The sequence below is a fragment of the Sus scrofa genome, chromosome 13, assembly GCF_000003025.6.
Source record: "Sus scrofa isolate TJ Tabasco breed Duroc chromosome 13, Sscrofa11.1, whole genome shotgun sequence".
NCBI classification, from domain to species: Eukaryota; Metazoa; Chordata; class Mammalia; order Artiodactyla; family Suidae; genus Sus; species Sus scrofa.
In genome coordinates, this window is record NC_010455.5 from 92,477,594 (window position 1) to 92,495,768 (window position 18,175).

The window sequence follows — 18,175 nt, forward strand, 5'->3', positions numbered from 1 at the left end:
ATCCTTTAATATTGCTACCTAATCATAAATATAAGCTGAAAAGATATAATTTTAATCGATGTTCACCCATTGAGAATTATTAATTTTTCCAATTTACTACCTGCTAAAGAACCAAGAGATTTAGTCTGCTGAATGAAAAATTAAAATTACTTCCTTAAAAACTATTCATAGCCAATGTTTAGTACCTGAATAACATATGTACAAATTTTCTGTAGTTTTTAAAAATTCTCCACAATATTTGGCAGAGAATCACTGATGAATTTCTATTTTTCTTAAAAAATACTCTATTTTTCTTAAAAAATTCTCTCTCTCTCTCTCTATATATATATACCTATATATGAAAGTTTAAGATTATGTTATTGTTATTATTATATATATTATATATATCACATAACAATTATTCTCAAAATGGAAACAATTTGAGCTTCTTGTTATATTCAATATTTTGAAAGAATCAAAGTGTTGTAGTGTAATTCCATCAACACAAAGAAAAACATAACTAATTATGTGCAAGGCAGTGGACTACATGTTATTCACAAAATTGTTTTAAATTAACCACCCATGTCATCAGCATCATACTTCTTATTCTTCTAGTCTGTTTTATTAAATTTTTGAATAACTAATTCAACTGCTGCTTTGTTTTTTGTTTCAATTTACATATAATCAAAGAATAGTCAAGAACTTGGAGACAGTTTTATCTAAACCCCTCATTACCCAGATGTAGAAACTAAAGTCAAAAAAAGTTGTGGGATTTTTTTCCCCTTTATATTTGAAAGTTTAAACCTATAGAAAAGTTGAAAGAATAGTACAATAAAACCTATATAATCTTTGCCAATTGTTAACATTTGGCAAATGTGTTTATTCTATTTTCACATGCACACATATGTATGTGTGTCTGTGTATTAAACTTGCTTTTGAACATCATAATACTTCATCTCTAAAGACTTTAGAACATATCTCCTGATTAGGACATTCTCCTACAAAAGCACAATAATGTTATTACCCCCAAGATTATCTATAGTAACTCAATTATAACATCTCATGTGCCATTTATATTCAATTTTTTTTCTTCAACATTTTTTTCTTCAAACCAAGACCCAATTAAAGCTTATAAATGGCATTTGGTTAAGTTTCACTGGAGTATTTTAATCTAAAGAAATCCCTATACTTTTAGCTTTTGTTGTTAATGATACTAAATTTTGTGGGAGTTCAAGCCAATTGTCTAGCAAAATGCCCCATGTTTTAGATTGGATGATTATTTTCTTCTCATTGTATTCAAGTTAAATATTTTGAGCAAAAAATTACATAACTGATAGTATATAACTCTCACGGCATTAATCAGGAATCACATAAACCAATCACATTCTTCGTTATCTTAAATTAGATAGCTCAATTAAGGTAGTAATGCAAAACTCTCCATTTTAAAGATCCATTTTCCCTTTGCAATAGCAAAAAGCTATTTGCAAGGTGATATTTTAAAACTTGAATATTCTATCCCCTAATAAAATTTCACCAATTGATTTTCTTATCTCTGATATCCTTGTCTAAATTTCATGTTACTTTGCAGATGGCATAATGGTAATTTGCTAATTCTGTCATCCCATCTACACTCATTGCTAACATTTGTATGGAAGACAGTTCCTCTTTTTTAGGCCTCCTTAGTTCTTTACCCCTTCCAACCACTGTAAGGATTCACTTAATAACAATTGTTGCTTTAGCCAGAGCTCTCTGTCTCACACATGCTCTTCACCTTTTGCATAGCAAATACCCCAGTCCTTATCCATGCATTAACATCTACCATCCTGGCCAACCCATATATGCCTTGGGATGCACTCAGTCCCAATGGCTTTCATGCCTTTAAAAGGCTGAGGAGGAGTTCCTGTTGTGGCGCAGTGATTAACGAATCTGACTGGGAACCATGAGGTTGAGGGTTCGATCCCTGCCCTTGCTCAGTGGGTTAAGGATCCGGCATTGCTGTGAGCTGTGGTGTAGGTTGCACACACTGCTTGGATCCTACGTTGCTGTGGCCCTGGCGTAGGCTGGCAGCTACAGCTCCGATTAGACCCCTAGCCTGGGAACCTCCATATGCCGCAGGAGTGGCCCAAGAAAATGGCAAAAAGACAAAAAGACAAAAAAAAAAAAAAAAAAAAAAAGAAAGAAAAAAAGGCTGAGGAAATGAGTGCCCAAGGATCCAGAGGAAAGGAAGGGCTCAGGTATGAGTTTGTACTCAATAAATATTGCAGTTCAATGGGATCAAAGGTGAGGTCAGGATTAAGGCTCAGGGACATGCTGTTTATTTACTTAAAATTTTAATGGATATTTTCAAACATAACAAAAGTGGAAAGAATAGTAAAATAAATTCCTAAAAATCTGTCATTCCATTTCAATATTTTGCCAATTTTATTGCATTTATTTCTCTCTCTATTTTTTGTTGTTGTTGTTATTGGATTATTTCAATGCAAACTCCATGCATCGAGTCATTCTGTCTATCATATATCAGTTTTTAATTGATAGCATTCGTGATAGGCAGAATTCTAGGCTGGTGCCCCTAGATTCTTGGGCCCTGATGTGTATATTTTTCTCCCAATTATTCAATCAAAGACAAACCTAGGGAGCTTTTTAAAGGATTTTGCTAAAGTAATTAAGATTCTAAATCAATTATCCTTAAAATACTAGAGGAATTCCCATAGTGGCTCAGCAGTTAGCAAACCCAACTAGCATCCATGAGGATTCTGGTTCCATCCCTGTGCTGGCTCAGTGAGTTGGGGATCTGGCATTGCTGTGAGCTGTGGTGTGGACTGTAGATGCGGTTCAGATCCTGCATTGCTGTGGTTCTGGCGTAGGCTGGCGGCTACAGCTCTGATTTGAACCCTAGCCTGGGAACCCCCACAGGCCACGGGTGCAGCCCTAAAGAGACAAAAAGACACACACCAAAAAAAAAAAAAAAAAAAAAAAAAAGGATTTTTCTAAGTGGGCCTGGCTTAATCACATAAGCCCTTTAAAATTAGGACTAGTCAGAGACAGATAAAGTCAGAGATTCAACACGAGAGGGATATTATATGAAAGATAGCCTCCATTACTTGCTTGAAGATAGAGGGGACCAGGTAGCAAAGAATGTGGTCTCTAGAAGCAGAGAGCCGCTCCTGGTCAACAGCAAGTAAGGAAATGGGAAATGAGTCCCAAAACCACAAGGACCTGAATTGTGCCCACAGCCTGTTTGAGTGTGGACCCTAGGTCTTAGATGGCAATAGCAACCCTGAACATTGCCTTGGTTTCAGTAGTTTGAGATTCTGGTCAAAGAACCCAGCCATGCTCTATGAGATTCTTGACCCACAGAAACTGTGGGAAAGTAAATTTTCATTAAGCTGTTAAGTTTGTGTTAATCTGTTACATAGCCATAGAAAATGAACCTTTTTTATCCTGAATATAACTACCATACTATTATTAGGGCTGCTTATTCATTGCTTCTTTTTTTTTTTTTTTTTTTTTTGTTGTTGTTGTTTGTTGTTGTTGTTGTTGTTGTTGTTGTTGTTGCTATTTCTTGGGCCGCTCCCGCGGCATATGGAGGTTCCCAGGCTAGGGGTTGAATCGGAGCTGTAGCCACCGGCCTACGCCAGAGCCACAGCAACGCAGGATCCGAGCCGCGTCTGCAACCTACACCACAGCTCACGGCAACGCCGGATCGTTAACCCACTGAGCAAGGGCAGGGACCGAACCCGCAACCTCATTGTTCCTAGTCGGATTCGTTAACCACTGCGCCACGTCGGGAACTCCCATTGCTTCTTGTATATAATGTATGAGGGGGTCTTAAAGGAACTGGTTATCTGGGTTGACATGTGAAACAGGCTTTTATGAACCAGTCAGGAGAGTCAACAGCAAGAGTATAATCTTACAGCTATGGGGGAGAAAATTCAAACACCTAAGATACAAATTTGGATCATATCCCAGTTAAACTTGGGAGTCTGTATTTTTGAAATTAATCAGTTAAAGAGTTATAATCAAATGACTGTGAAGACCAAATTATCTAGAATATGTTAAATCATGTCATAGTTAACCTCCCTTCTTTGATGAGTCTTTGCAATTTTAAATAATTCCAATGAGTCATTTTTCCAAAAGTTTTTTGAGTGTGTGTCATGTACATTACATGAGTTATATCTCCCAAGGTGCTTTTCCCTTTTCATTCTCTTTCATAATAGCCCCAACACTTTATCAACGACTCCTTGTACTGCAAGGTTTGATTTTAAATGAGCTGTATAAAGAAAAAACTCCATACAAAGAGATGTTCAGGCATTAATAGGTTTTTATTCTGATGGTGAATACACAGTTGTTCATTATACTATTTGTAAATTTACTTTTATTTCAAATTTTGGCTCCAAATTGAAAATAAATCTGTCATGGTCTAAGTACTACTTCTGCTGCGTCTGATATAAATTCCTTTGTGAATTCTTATCTCTTGATCATCCTCAGTACAATCCCCACTGGATATTTCTTTTGGATTTTGACTATATACCTCCCAGAAATCTTCATTTTTCTCAAGTATTAGAGCTCCTTCTTTCAAGATCTCTTCCAGATCTTACCTCTTTTTAGAAGTCTTACTGGGTTTCATGGAAAGAGATAATTGATGTGTCTCATTCACCTTTAGCCTAAGAACCACTAATGATTAATTGCTGAAGTCACATAATTACATAACCAGACAGGCCAATTCCCAAGCCTTCTCTCACAAGTTGAGGCCTATTCTGGTTTGTAACAAATATTCCATATGTATTTCTTGACAACAACAGAAGCTATGGCACTTGCTTTGAATGTAGAATGATCAAAACAGCCACACACAAGATTGGCTTGTTACAAATTTCAATCAGTGATTCTAAATATGTAAGACAATTTTTTATGAAAGATTTCCAAACTATATATCCACAGTTATTTCCATAGTCTGGATATATATATATTCTGTAAAAATATGTACTACTACCATTCAAAGGTATGTAGGTGATGGTGTGAATAAGTATTATTGAATGTATAGCAGCTTTGTCATTGACTGTTTTTCCAGTCTGTGAATAACAAATATATAAAGGCAGTTACATAAGAGCCTGCTATATTTTTATACATTTCTTTAAAAAATATCTATATACACATATATATGAGTCTAGAAGGCTAAGTATATAAATTGAATGGTAATAATCCCCAGCTAATTGAAACAAAGAAGATTTTTAGAGTTTTATTATCCTTATAGATTCATGATGATCATATATACTCTATAAATTTTATCCACCAAAAAATTCATTTATATACTATATATATATATATATATATAAAACCATACATGTATATTTCTATCGAAAAAACAAACAAAAGAAAGTGTTTCCAGGAAGCAAAGTGTTCATGTCCTGACACTTAAAGAACATTAGGAACTCCTGATTCAGTTGAGAACACAGAATAAAGGACTTGAGCTTTGATATTTTTGTGAATTTTCAGTACTATGAAATATAAGTGATTTCATTTGAAGTCTGCTAAAAGCTGAGTAACTGCTGGTAATTGGCTTTTGGGAAGAACAGAATGCATTAAGGCTCATGTAAATGTTCTGTAACAAAAGGCACATTGTAAAGCTTTATAATATGACCACCAAGGGCTCAGTCAGTGGTGGCCAAATGGATATCCATACTTGTCATCAAATGTCAGAACTGGTCTTCAAAGAAAACATAAATAACTCTATTGACAAAGATAGGCACCTCCAAAGAGCAGAGATTAAATCCCCACTAAGAAATACCTCTTCTCTTTTGGTGCTTACAGTCTCACAAAATGTGAATCCTCATAACATTTTCAAATACATATCTCACCATTGCTCAAGACAAACAAAAAACAAATAAATGAAGTCAGTGTATCATTTTATGAGCTTCCAACATTCTATAACACCATTGTTCCCTGGAAGTCTTGTTATTAAAGAGACCACAGCCATCTCACAGGAGCTATGTCTTACTGCAGCCACCACCAGTGGCTGTTGCATTGTTTCTCTAGTTTTAGGTGTGGCCAGTGCCCAGCAGCTTTCCTCTGGGAACTTTTTTTCCTTGACCTGACCCCCATTTTGAAACATGTTATTGTGTTGTAGCGGTTTTGTGCTGCTGAAGAAGAACATACCCTTTCTTCATTTCATCATAGAAATAACAAACATAGCCCTCTCCCTGATGGCAGAAACAAAGTGTTTCACTAACTATATACAAATGCCTCTGCCAGGAATTTGAAATGTTCTTACAGAAAAAGAGTGTTTCTGACAAAAAAGTTTTCAGTTAATGTAACTCATCTGCTAGCAAATGAAGACTTAGAATTCACATAGTCATTTGATTAAAATCATAATGAATTTCCCAGGAATGAAAAGTATTATATCTTTAAATCATTTTACATTCATGAAAAGATAGAAAGAAAATGGAATGTTGATCAGAAAATTTTAATTGAGAAGTTATTCAAATATTTTAATTAGAGTTAAAATTGAAAAATATTTTTAAAGTGTTCTATTTCGTACTAATTACCCATTAAGATTTAAAAGACTATTGTATTTTATAAAACACTAGTTCCAAATATCATTTTTGAGAAACTGTTATGGGCAAGAAATTGGAATGGGATAAAAGCAAAGTAAAGCATATTTTCCACACTTTGAAGCTGACAACATATAAGTATATTTTCTTGACTCTAAGACTCTTATTGTTTCCCTATTTGAGTATGTGTCAAATCAAGATTGACCTTGCAGTTAACACATATATTAGAAAAAAAGTTTTGATTATTTGTTCACCATACACTTGATTCCACCATTCCACTGTACCTGATTGTCCAGAAACAGGAATCGGAAGCTGGCATACCACTTAATGCCATGAGAATGTTCCAAATCTCATTAGGGACCAAAAAAAAAAAAAAAAAAAAAAAATGCATGGGCAAATTCTTGAAAGAACCCTGCTCACCACCAGATTATTTTTTTTGGCTGCCTTACACTAAGTGAATAAATGTTTCTGCCCCTAGAGAATCTGACATATGTACTTATGTCTCCATATAAGAGGATTATAGAAAAAGACATCATTAATTTGGGAAATCAGGAAAGCTTTAAGGATGCTATAGATGCCAAATTATTTTTATTGAAGCATTGTTTTGTTTACATCATTTCCCTGTCCAAAAATATTAACTGTCTTCCTATTCTAAGACTCGAAACTTTGACTAAAGACTCAATTTCAACCTGGCTTCTGTTGCCTCCTCCAGTAATCTAGGGTCTGGTCTAGGGCTGTGCTGGTCAATGTTACTGGGCACTTGAAATATGACTAGTGTGACTAAGGACTGAACTTTTAATTGCATTTAATTTTAATTAATTTAAAAAATAAAATGGGGAATTCCCTGGTGGCCTAGGATCCTGCATTGTCACTGCTGTGGCTCAGATCCCTGTTGTGATATGGATTAGATCTCTGGCCCAGGAAATTCTACATGCCATGGGCATGGCAAAAAAAAAAATCAAAAATCAAAAAATAAAAATGAGGAGTTCCTGCTGTGGTGCAACAGGATCAGTGGTGTCTTGGAAGCACTGGGATGCAGGTTTGATCTCCAGTGGATTAAGCTTCCCACATTTCTGCAGCTGCAGCATAGGTTGCAACTGCAGCTTGGATCTGATCCATAGCCTGGGAATTCCATATGCCATGGGGCAGCCAAAAAAAAAAATGAAAATTAAATGATTTAATTTCTATATTGTTTACATATTGAAATGGTAATATTTCTATATAGTAAGGTAAATAAAATCCCTTATTAAAATTCATTTCACCTCTTTATCTTTAATGTAATAAATAGAAAAATTTAAATGATAAATATGGTTTGTGTTGTTTCTACTGAACAGTCCTGGTCTAGGAATAATGCAAAAGCTTTCTTTTATTGATGATATTCTATACTTCAGGGAAACATGCTTCTTCCAGTTTACCTCCTGATGTAAAAGACTGTAGTTGCAAGGGACAAAAATCTAAGAAATTATTGGCTCATTAAGTGAAAAGAACAGAGACAAGGGTTCAGATATAGTTAGAGTCAGGGACTCTAAAAGGGGCATCAGAGCTCAGTCTTAATGCTAGCTAATCTCAGCAAAAACGTCCAGAAATAAATCTTACTAACTGGCTTGAGTCAATGTCCTTTTTTGAACCAATCATGGTAGCAAAGGAGAAGGATCAAACCCTTGCCAACATTGGTCACATACTTACACCTAATGTCATAGTGTGGGAACAATCAATGCCACTCATTTGACATGGGCTAATACCAAGGATGAGCCTGTTCCTCAAAGAAAAATCATGAAACTTGTTTCCAGAAGATAGAGGATCAGTTTGATAAGAAAAAGCACAGATACTGAAAGACCTGATGGCCTAGGCTAACAATATCGTTTTGCTTCTTCAGTGGTCCTATTTCAAGACACCATTCTTTTTTTTTTTTTTTTTTTTTTTTCGGTCTTTTGTCATTTTAGGGCTGCACTCGGCATATGGAGATTTCCAGGCTAGGGGTCTAATCGGAGCTGTAGCTGGCGGCCTATGGCACAGCGATAGCCACACCAGATCCCAGCCGCATCTGTGACCTATACCACAGCTCACGGCAGTGCCGGATCCTTAACCCACTAAGGGGGGCCAGGGATCAAACCCACAACTTCATGGTTCCTAATGGGATTTGTTTCCACTGCGCCAAGACAGGAACTCCTCAAGACACCATTCTTTATGATGCCCTTTGTCGTCTTCTGATGCCTATCCTCTGGCTTCATCTGTTGTGTTTCGTTTTCATCCCCTTTCCCAACCGTCCCAGCTCATGTCTCCCAGATATTGTACCACATGAATAGGATCCTCTTGCTCTCACTTCTGTGTCTTTTCCATTTGCACCCCCTCTCTTAAATACTTACAGTCTTTTTATTTTTTATTTTATTTTTGCTTTTTAGGGCAGCACCTGCAGCATATGGAAGTTCCTAGGCTAGGGGTAGAGTCGGAGCTGCACCTGTCAGCCTCCGCCATAACCACAGCAATGCCATATCCGAGAGGCATCTGCAACCTGCAACACTGGATCCTTAACCCACTTAGCAAGGCCAGGGATCAAACCTGCACCCTTTTGGTTACTAGTTGGGTTTGTTACCACTGAGCTACTATGGAGACTCCCCTTAAATGTTTATAAAGTCTTACTTTTCTGTCAAGTTTCAGTCCAGTTATCACTTCCTCTGAGCTGTGATCCTTGATACCCCCAGCTTAGGACATTTTCCCCTTCTATGTTCCCTCTGAAATTGTATACCTTCTAATATGTCACTTTCAAAGTGACATGTATAATTTGATTGCATGCAAGACTAAAGTAGGTGTTGAGACTAAAGTCTGGCTGAGATGATTCATTTAAAGTAATCAATTTCAGATAATTTAATTGAGTGATTGAGAGGTGTTGAAAAAAATTAGGAGTCAACCAGGGACAGTAAATTACTTATAGGTTAGCAATGGTAAGAAGCCATTGCCATCCAGAAACCTAAAAGGTAAGAAGTTTGTTACTGGAACTTGGTCAGAGCTATGTCTGAGGAAGAACAGCCAGAGACAATCTGCAACTATAGGGAGAGGAATTCTGCCACTTCCTAAACTGTGCCCTGACAGGATGAAGGGGATAAAATAAATACTCCAAATTCTCTCTTCTCTATCTTATGCTGGTGCAATCATTGGCTAAATTTAACAAAAAGGAAGCTGCAATAAATGGAGACTATCCAATGTTTGCCTTAACTTTAGATTTTAAGTGATTTTTTAAACCCTGGCTGTGCCCCCTACCACCCCTTTCCTTCTGCAACTCAGTAATGTTTATTATCACAGAAGGAAGAGGGTATGGGAGCCTAGTAATATGGTGAGTATATATCAGCTTCTAGGCAAAAGAGCAGGGCAGGAAGGGGTGACACAGGGCATAACCTGCAGAGTCCAATTATTCTTTTTGTGTTCCAGGCCCCTCATATAACGCCTTACATATAGCAGATAATAACGCTGAGTAGAAGAGTGAGTGAATGACTCTATTCCTGGATCTTTTCATTCATTTTCTTTAATGAATACAATAAAGGTAATGTAAGTGTAGAACTAGATGTGATTTAATTTGAAAACTTTTTGCAATGTTTTCAAATAAATGAATACACTCACAAATTAGAGGAAAAATTTTTGTCCAACTGTGTGTTCTCAAGTTAAATTCGGAAATTACTAGCATCATACATATCAGGAAACTTATTCTGAGCCGCCCTTTACTTGAATATCCAATTAATCCTCCCAGCACCCCAGTGAAGGTGGTATTCTCATCCCTTTCCCAGTTAAGGAACTGAGAGTTAAAGGTATTTGAGACTGATTATACAATGCTTTCCTCTTTGATCCCCTAGCTGCATAAAAACAAAACAGAAAAATTCTAGGAATGTTTAAATATTAAAGCCATTTTTAGTAAGTTAAAAATAAAATCAGTGAATCAGAAGCACTTCTCTCACCACTGAAATATGCAGAGAGCAACTGAAATATTGCTACTTCTGTAGTTTTAAAGCAACCATGAAAATATGTTTTTAAAAGATGGTGGCTAAAATCTTGAATGTATTTATTTTATTTTAATTGAAATCTGTTTTCAAGGACATATGCACAGATACTTATTTTTAAGTGCTAACTGCATAATAGCAAAAAAAAAGAAGGAAAAATATTAAGAATCATAATGAGAAATGTGAATAAAAATAATGGAAATTGTAAAATCTGTGTAATATTTTTCCAATCTATATGATTTTGAAATTTCTTTGGAAGGGTATTTTAAATATTCTAAATGCAAAATATGACAATTACCACATTATTGCCTTTATCAAAATAGCCTTTCATAAGAAAATAGTGGCCAATTTTTATTTTAAAAAGTTATTTTTTGTATTAGATATATTACTCCTAAATTTTCTCAATACTAAATACGATATAATATTCTCTCATAAGCCTCTAATGCATATTTAAATATATTTTATAAATATGTGCTACTTGGCATATAGAAAGAGCTAACATTTTATTGACTAACACCAATGCTTATGGGACCCAGCAGCAATGAGCACTATTGAGGTTCTAAATTGTGATCTCAAAAAAACATGTCCCTCTAAAAGGAACCAGTGTCCTTTAGAGAAATGGCTAAGTTCAGGCCTGTGGTAAGAAATATACAAAATGACCCTGGGTCATCAAAAGTCATGAATATTATCAAAGAATATTGGAGTCATCTCTAAAAGTTGTTGTAGCCAATGACTGGAGCATTAAAAAAGAGGAATTGGCCAGCATGAAGATGAGGAGGATTTAACAGTATGGCAGGTCCTCAAAAATTCAAAAAGAATAACTCCATGATCCAGCAATTTTAGTTCTGGGTCTATACCCAAAAGAATTGAAGGCAGTGACTTGAACAGATATTTGTATATCATGTTCATAGCAGCATTTTTCACAACAGCCAAAAGAAGGAAACAACCCAAGCATCCATGGTAGGATGAATGGATAAACAAAATGTAGTACTTACATAGAATGGTATATCATTCAACCTTAAAAAGGAGCAAAATTCAGATACATGCTGCAACTTGAATGAACCAATGTGAAATAAGCAGCCATGAATCCAACACATATTAACAAGATCATAAACCATGATTAAGTGGTATTTACCCCAGGGATGCAAGGATTCTTCAATATCCACAAATCAATTGGTGTGATATACCACATCAACAAACTGAAGAATAAAAACCATCTGGTCATCTCAATAGATGCAGAAAATGCTTTTGACAAAATTCAATATCCATTTTTGATTTAAAACACTCTAGAGAGTGGTTATAGAGGGAAACTACCTCAACAAAATAAATGTCATACATGACAAACTCACAGAAACATCATCCTCATTGGTGAAAAATGAAAGCATTTCTGCTAAGATCAGGAACAAGATAAGGATGTCCACTTTCACCACTGTTATTCAATATAATTTTGGAAGTTCTAGCCACACCAATAAGGAAAGAAAAAGAGATAAAAGGAATCCAAATTGTAAAAGAAGAAATAAAATTTTCACATGATACTATAACTAGAAAATCCTAAAGATGCTACCAGAAAACTCTTAGAGTTCATCGATTAATTTGATAAAGTGGCAGGATACAAAATTATTACACAGAAATCTATTGTGTTTCTATATGCTAACAATGTAAGATCAGAAAGAGAAATTAAGTAAATAATCCCATTTACCATCACATTAAAAAGAATAAAATACCTAGGAATAAACCTACCTAGAAAGACAAAAGACTTGTACTTTGAAAACTATAAGACACTGATGAAGGAAATCAAAGATGACACAAACAGATGGAAAGATATTCCATGCTCTTGGAATAGAAGAATCAGTATTGTCTAAATGACTATACTACCCAAGACAAATCTATAGATTCAATGCAATCCCTATTAAATTACCAATGACGTTCTTCACAGAACTATAATAAAACATTTTAAAATTTGCATGGAAACACAAAAGATATCAAATAGCCAAAGCAATACTGAAAAATAAAAACAGAACTTGAGAAATCAGAGCCCCTGACTTCAGACTATACTACAAAGTAACAGTAATCAAAACAGCATGGTACTGGCACAAAAACAAAAATGCAGATCAGTGGAACAGGATAGAATGCCCAGAAATAAACCCAAGAACTTACGCTCAACTAATCTATGACAAAGGAGGTAAGAATGTAAGTGGAGGAAAGACAGTCTCTTTAATGGTGCTGGGAAAACTGGACAGCTACATGTAAAAGAATGAAATTAGAACAATCTCTAATACCATACACAAAAATAAACTCAAAATAGATTAAAGACCTAAATGTAAAGTATTAAAAACCTATAAAACTCCTAGAGGAAAACATAGGCAGAATGCTCTTTGACATAAATCACAGCGATATCTTGTTTGACCTACCTTCTCAAATAACGACAATAAAAACAAATGGAACCTAATTAAACTCAAAAGCTTTTGAATAGCAAAGGAAACCATAAAAAAAAAATGAAAAGACAAGTATCTCATTAAAGATTTCAGATCAAATTTTCCATTGGTGAAACTATGATGGGTTTTCTATTTGTTTGTTTTGGTTTTGTATGTGTGTGAGAGGGGAGGCATCTTTCTTAGTATTATTTGTTCATTTATTTTTTTCTTACTGAAAACTCACATTAAGTATGATTTTAGGAAAACATTTTCATCTTTAATCATTCCCTAAAATGATTGCCACCTTTGAAAATATAGCTAAGTAAAAAGAGAGTGTGACACCCTGAGAGCACAATAGCTTCTAAAGTCCAGAGAGTAGTTTTTGCAATGTGTGGAGGTTTGCACAATTCCTTAATTATTCTTGCAATCCACCCCCTTCCCTTCCCCAGTGAGCAAGGTAGGGTGAGAGGAACAGCCACAAATAAATTGCAGCTATCCATAACCTGGGAGAAGTAGATACATGAGTATTTTTTTTCTTTGAAGTTGGCAGTAGTACATGCAAATATCAACTGTTTTTATGTCCTTTTTCAAACATTGTCCCTACTGTCTTACAGATATTTTAAAATAATGCTCCAACTTGCTAGAAAATTAACCAATTAAATGTTCAGCATTGCAGAATCTACACCTGTTTTTTATTCTTGTGGCTGAAGTTGAGAGAGACCATAGCTCATGAATAAGCAACAGTTTCAGTTTTGCAACGCTTTATCTATATGTAACAGGCAGCTATTCATGAGAAAGGAAGTTTAAGACTTGTAGGTAAAAAAACCACCACTCAGATTCCAGGAAAATGCCTTTTTACTGAAGTTTTTTTTTTTTTTCTTCTTTTTACAAAATGTCTGTAGTCAAATTAGAGTTTAGGTCATACTCCAAAGACTTTACATTAATTAGACATATAGAAGCAAGTTTATCTCTCATATATCAGCTCAACAGTTTTCTTCCACATACAGCAGTATTTTGGGTTTTTTCTATGATTATCATTTAGCCACACGAGATGATTCTTTATGTAAACGAGTACTACTTAAGTATAGATTCCAATAACTTTTCAAAACTTTGCTTACACATATGTGTATACATTAATTATATATGTATAAACACAAATTATAGCCTGTTACCATTATTTCAAGCATAAGCTTTTTGAAATAATGTTCCATTCTCCATAGAATTTATAAAGCATAATGACTCTAGCATTTCATAGCTTCCTCTTTTGGTAGACTGTCCTTTTGCAGAGTGAAAAAAAAAAGTGTCTAGAGAAGAGAGTAGAGCAGAGAACAGAGTTCTTTGAGGTGCTGCTAATTCAACTCAGCTATTTAAACAGCTCAACAAGCAACTGTAAATAAGACATAGAGGTAAGAAGAAAGTGTTACTTGCTATTTTTCATTTTATTTAGATTGCTATTTATAGAACAGCAATTTAAATGCTGACAGGGTTACAAAGTACGTTAGGTAAAACCGATACCCTCTCTCAAGTAATTAGTCAATATTTTAAATTAAAAAGTTTAGTAAATTTACAAAGTTTCAACTTCACATACAACATTTAAAAAGCTGGAAATTTTTTAAGTTCTTTTTTATTGCTAAATTATTTTAACTGCAGAGTAAAACCTCTTTTCCTCCTAATTATGTACCGAATTTAGTGCTAAAAGAACTTTTATATTAGTAGTAAATTTTGAAAACATTTTGCCTCTAGTAAATTTCTAACATTTGTAAATTTTCCTACATATATTGGTTTGTTAATTTTGCATACTATGAGTCAAACATTTTCCAGGAAAAAGATATTCTTGCATTTGTTTATCCATTGTGAAAATATATTGTTTTATGTAAGATGTGACACTTCAGAATTATTTTTTATTATGATCGTATTTAAATACTTTAGGGAAGCAATTTGTAGTGTACACTTTGATTTTAAAATCTAAATAAGTAAATCTAAGCTTAGAAATTTGTGCTTGTCTTAGTAAGATTAATTTACAGTTTAATGCTTAAAAATGGAGAAAGAACTAAAAGAAAGACCATTTGGATTCATAATTGGAGATCAAACTAAGCTGAAACTGATCTTAATAGGAAATTCTAAAGTAATTTAAATCGAGCAGAATTTTTTTTTCTTGTTTGTCCCAATCTAGAGTAACATGTATTAACTATTTAATACAATTGCATTCATTTTATAGCCATTTTAAATCCTTCTTTTAAAAGTGGTTGGTTTCTATGTACTTTGGCAAAAAAAAAAAAAAAAAAAAAAAAAAAAAAAGTTTATTTTAATATATCTTTAAAAAGAAAAATTCAGTTATATATACATACATCTATAAATATTATATATACATATTTCAAATAATATATTTGAATGTTTCCTTAACTTGGTTTGCTTTTTAAATAGAACAATTGCATGGCTTCCAAAAAAGAAAGTGCATTGTGCCATCAACTAATGGATTTAATTTTTATCAGTTTTGGTAAACAGTCCTATCATACTGGTTCTATTACATTACCTGGAAAAAAAGCTTTCTTAAAAAACCATATTCAAGCAAGGTGCTGTAATAATCATTGCTTTCTTTTGATTATCGGGAGATTTAAAAAAAGACTGATAGTGTTGTAAATTCAAGAAGTAAACCACTGATTCAAGCTTGACATCCTTAACTAGATCAAAATTTTAAAATTAAGTTGGTAGTTGGGATAAATCCATTAAAATTGTGCATCTTCATCTTTACCTATCAAACACTGAACATAACTACTTCCATTAGAAATTCATTGTTATTCGCAATGATACCATTTTTAACGCCCCTCTCTTTTAAAAAATGATGCAAGTATTTTTAAATGTCCAGAGTTTTAGGTATGAGATATTTTGATATCATGAACTATTAAGTGCTGTGGGTGTGCTGTGCATAATGGGGTGTTACACTGAATAACTGATAACAACCAAGAAAACATACCCCAGGGAAATCGAAATCTGCTGAAATTCAGAACCTCAAATGAAGGCTGAAGAAGTAGGGAAAAGGCTATTTTGCTGTCAAGACAGATTTGTCAATGTTGTTGAGAGTTATGGAAGATAAGCTTAGAATTTGTCCTGCCTTTGAGAAAAATTATACTTACAGAAAAAAAATTAGTGCCTATCTGGCTGTTTTTGCGTAAGTCATAGAGATTGTTGAAGTGGATATTCTTGGCATTATTAGGAGAACAGCTGGATGCATTGCATAGGCTTTTTATTTCACACACTGTCACTTTAAAAATCATTTAAACCCTGCCCCCAAATCCAATATTTTAAGTGAAATTAGTTATAATGAAAGAAGTTACTGCTGGAAAATATAAATTTTGACTTTAGAGTTATAGACATATATTTTACTGTTTCATTAGGATTACATTCATGCGACACACTATCTAAAACATACATTTTCACTGAATCTAATAAAAGTTAAAATGAGATGAATGCTGTATGGCATCGTGAAATTTTATATCTGTCCTAATAAGACACCGTTGACTGTGCGACATATGGGTAATCTTGCTGGGGATCTCTCAGACAGTGGAGATCCAGGGTTGATCCAGCTAATCTCACAGTTCCCTGGATATCCTCCTCTTTCACAGTATGAACTTCCCAAAGCTGCCTACCTATGGAAGAGATCATCTTTCAAATAATAATTTTACTTTGAAACAACAATGTTATTTGTTTCTGGCATAAATAACTAGATTTCCAAAGAACTTTTGAAACATTGAAACATTTCTTTTTGTTTTGTTTTCCTTTCTTTAAGTCATTTACCCATTTGCAAAAAAATAAAGACAAGAAAGGATGTTGCCTGAAAGAAAGATTATGGTTTAGATGCAGACTAAGAAGGATGGCTTATTTTAAATTTAGCAACAAAAATTCTCTAAATCTAGATAATGTGGGTCTTTCAGTTTTTAAAAGCAAATTTGTGTTTGCCTACATCTGTTGATCTTCTATTTTTAAAGTATATGACTTCCAAATAAATGTCACATGTAGCATAATATTTATTTTGTTAATAAAAATAAGTACTAAATAAGTGGGAAAAGGCTTGTTTCCCCAAAAATATGCGCCATGGCAGTACATGTTGTCAGTGAGATAGAGTATGTATCTTATTTCCATACAATAGATAATTTCTACAAATATAAATAAGTACAAGCCCTTTTATGTTTGTGAGTATCCCCATTAAAAACAATATATTAAATGCAGTATAATTTACTTTTCTGCACTGTAGAAAATGAAAACACTGCTAATTTTTAAAATATTTTAAATGCAAATCATTTACTGTTTGAGCATTATTTTGTATTTCCAACACTTACCTGACAGCATTGATATTTCTTATTATTTTACATTAACTATTATCAGGCAGTTAGATTTGATGTTTTTCAAATTGCTTCCAGCTCTATATTTTCATTATTCTATGCACATACAAGAAATGCTTTAATTTTTCAGTATTATTGAGGAAAATGCTAAATTTGTATACTTAAATCAAATTCAAAGGAAAAAAGTCACTAAAACTGTTAATTAATATTAGAACCATGGAAAGTAGTTCAGAAATGAGGTTAGCTACTGGTGGTGTTCCATGAACTAGTATAAAATGTTACACCTTATTATTATTCTGCTTTACAGATATTTCATCATAAGCTTTTAGTTTTATATGTATGTAGTGGCTAACAAATTCTCAAAATTGTTCTTACTTTGGACATGATATAAATAGTAATATGATTTTTTAAACCATCACCAGTTTGTTCTGATCCTGAAATTAAAATAGTAGAATGTTTCTTTAAGTATACCTTAGATCAATTTATTTTCACTTTTCATAAGAAAAAAAATTAAACAGATGCACTTATTCTTTTCCTGTGTAAGTGAACAGATCTGAATTAGAGTAGAGGCAAAAACATTCTCTATGTAATCAGGCAGCTTCCTGAGTAAAAATAAAATCAGATATCTGATGGCAATGGATTTTTTTAAAATATTCGCTAGAAATTCTTGTTATATTTCATTTACTTAAAAGGTTTTTATTTAGAAATAATTCCAAGCTCGAAAATTTTTAAAAATCCAAATATTATAATGAATTCCTATATACCTTTTCCTTTGCTTAATCATAATATTTATCCCATTTGCTTCATAATTTGCATTCACTCTTTCTATCTTAATTTTTTTTTTGAGCCACTCGAAGACAAGTTACAAACAACATGGCCGTTCACTTCAATGTGTAATTACTAAA

General features: G+C 33.7%; 1 protein-coding gene across 15 annotated transcripts in view; it reads left to right on the top strand.

The window, feature by feature from the left end:
* MBNL1 (muscleblind like splicing regulator 1) overlaps window positions 14,185-18,175 on the top strand; it is a 204,458-nt gene continuing 200,467 nt past the window's right edge. For 5 of the 15 annotated variants that reach the window (XM_021069636.1, XM_021069653.1, XM_021069666.1 and 2 more), the window contains exon 1: window positions 14,220-14,336. The gene's annotated coding sequence lies outside the window, so the exon portion shown is untranslated. Of the gene's footprint in view, window positions 14,337-18,175 lie in introns of all 15 variants that reach the window. The other 10 variants (XM_021069651.1, XM_021069652.1, XM_021069658.1 and 7 more) reach the window with 6 other exon arrangements.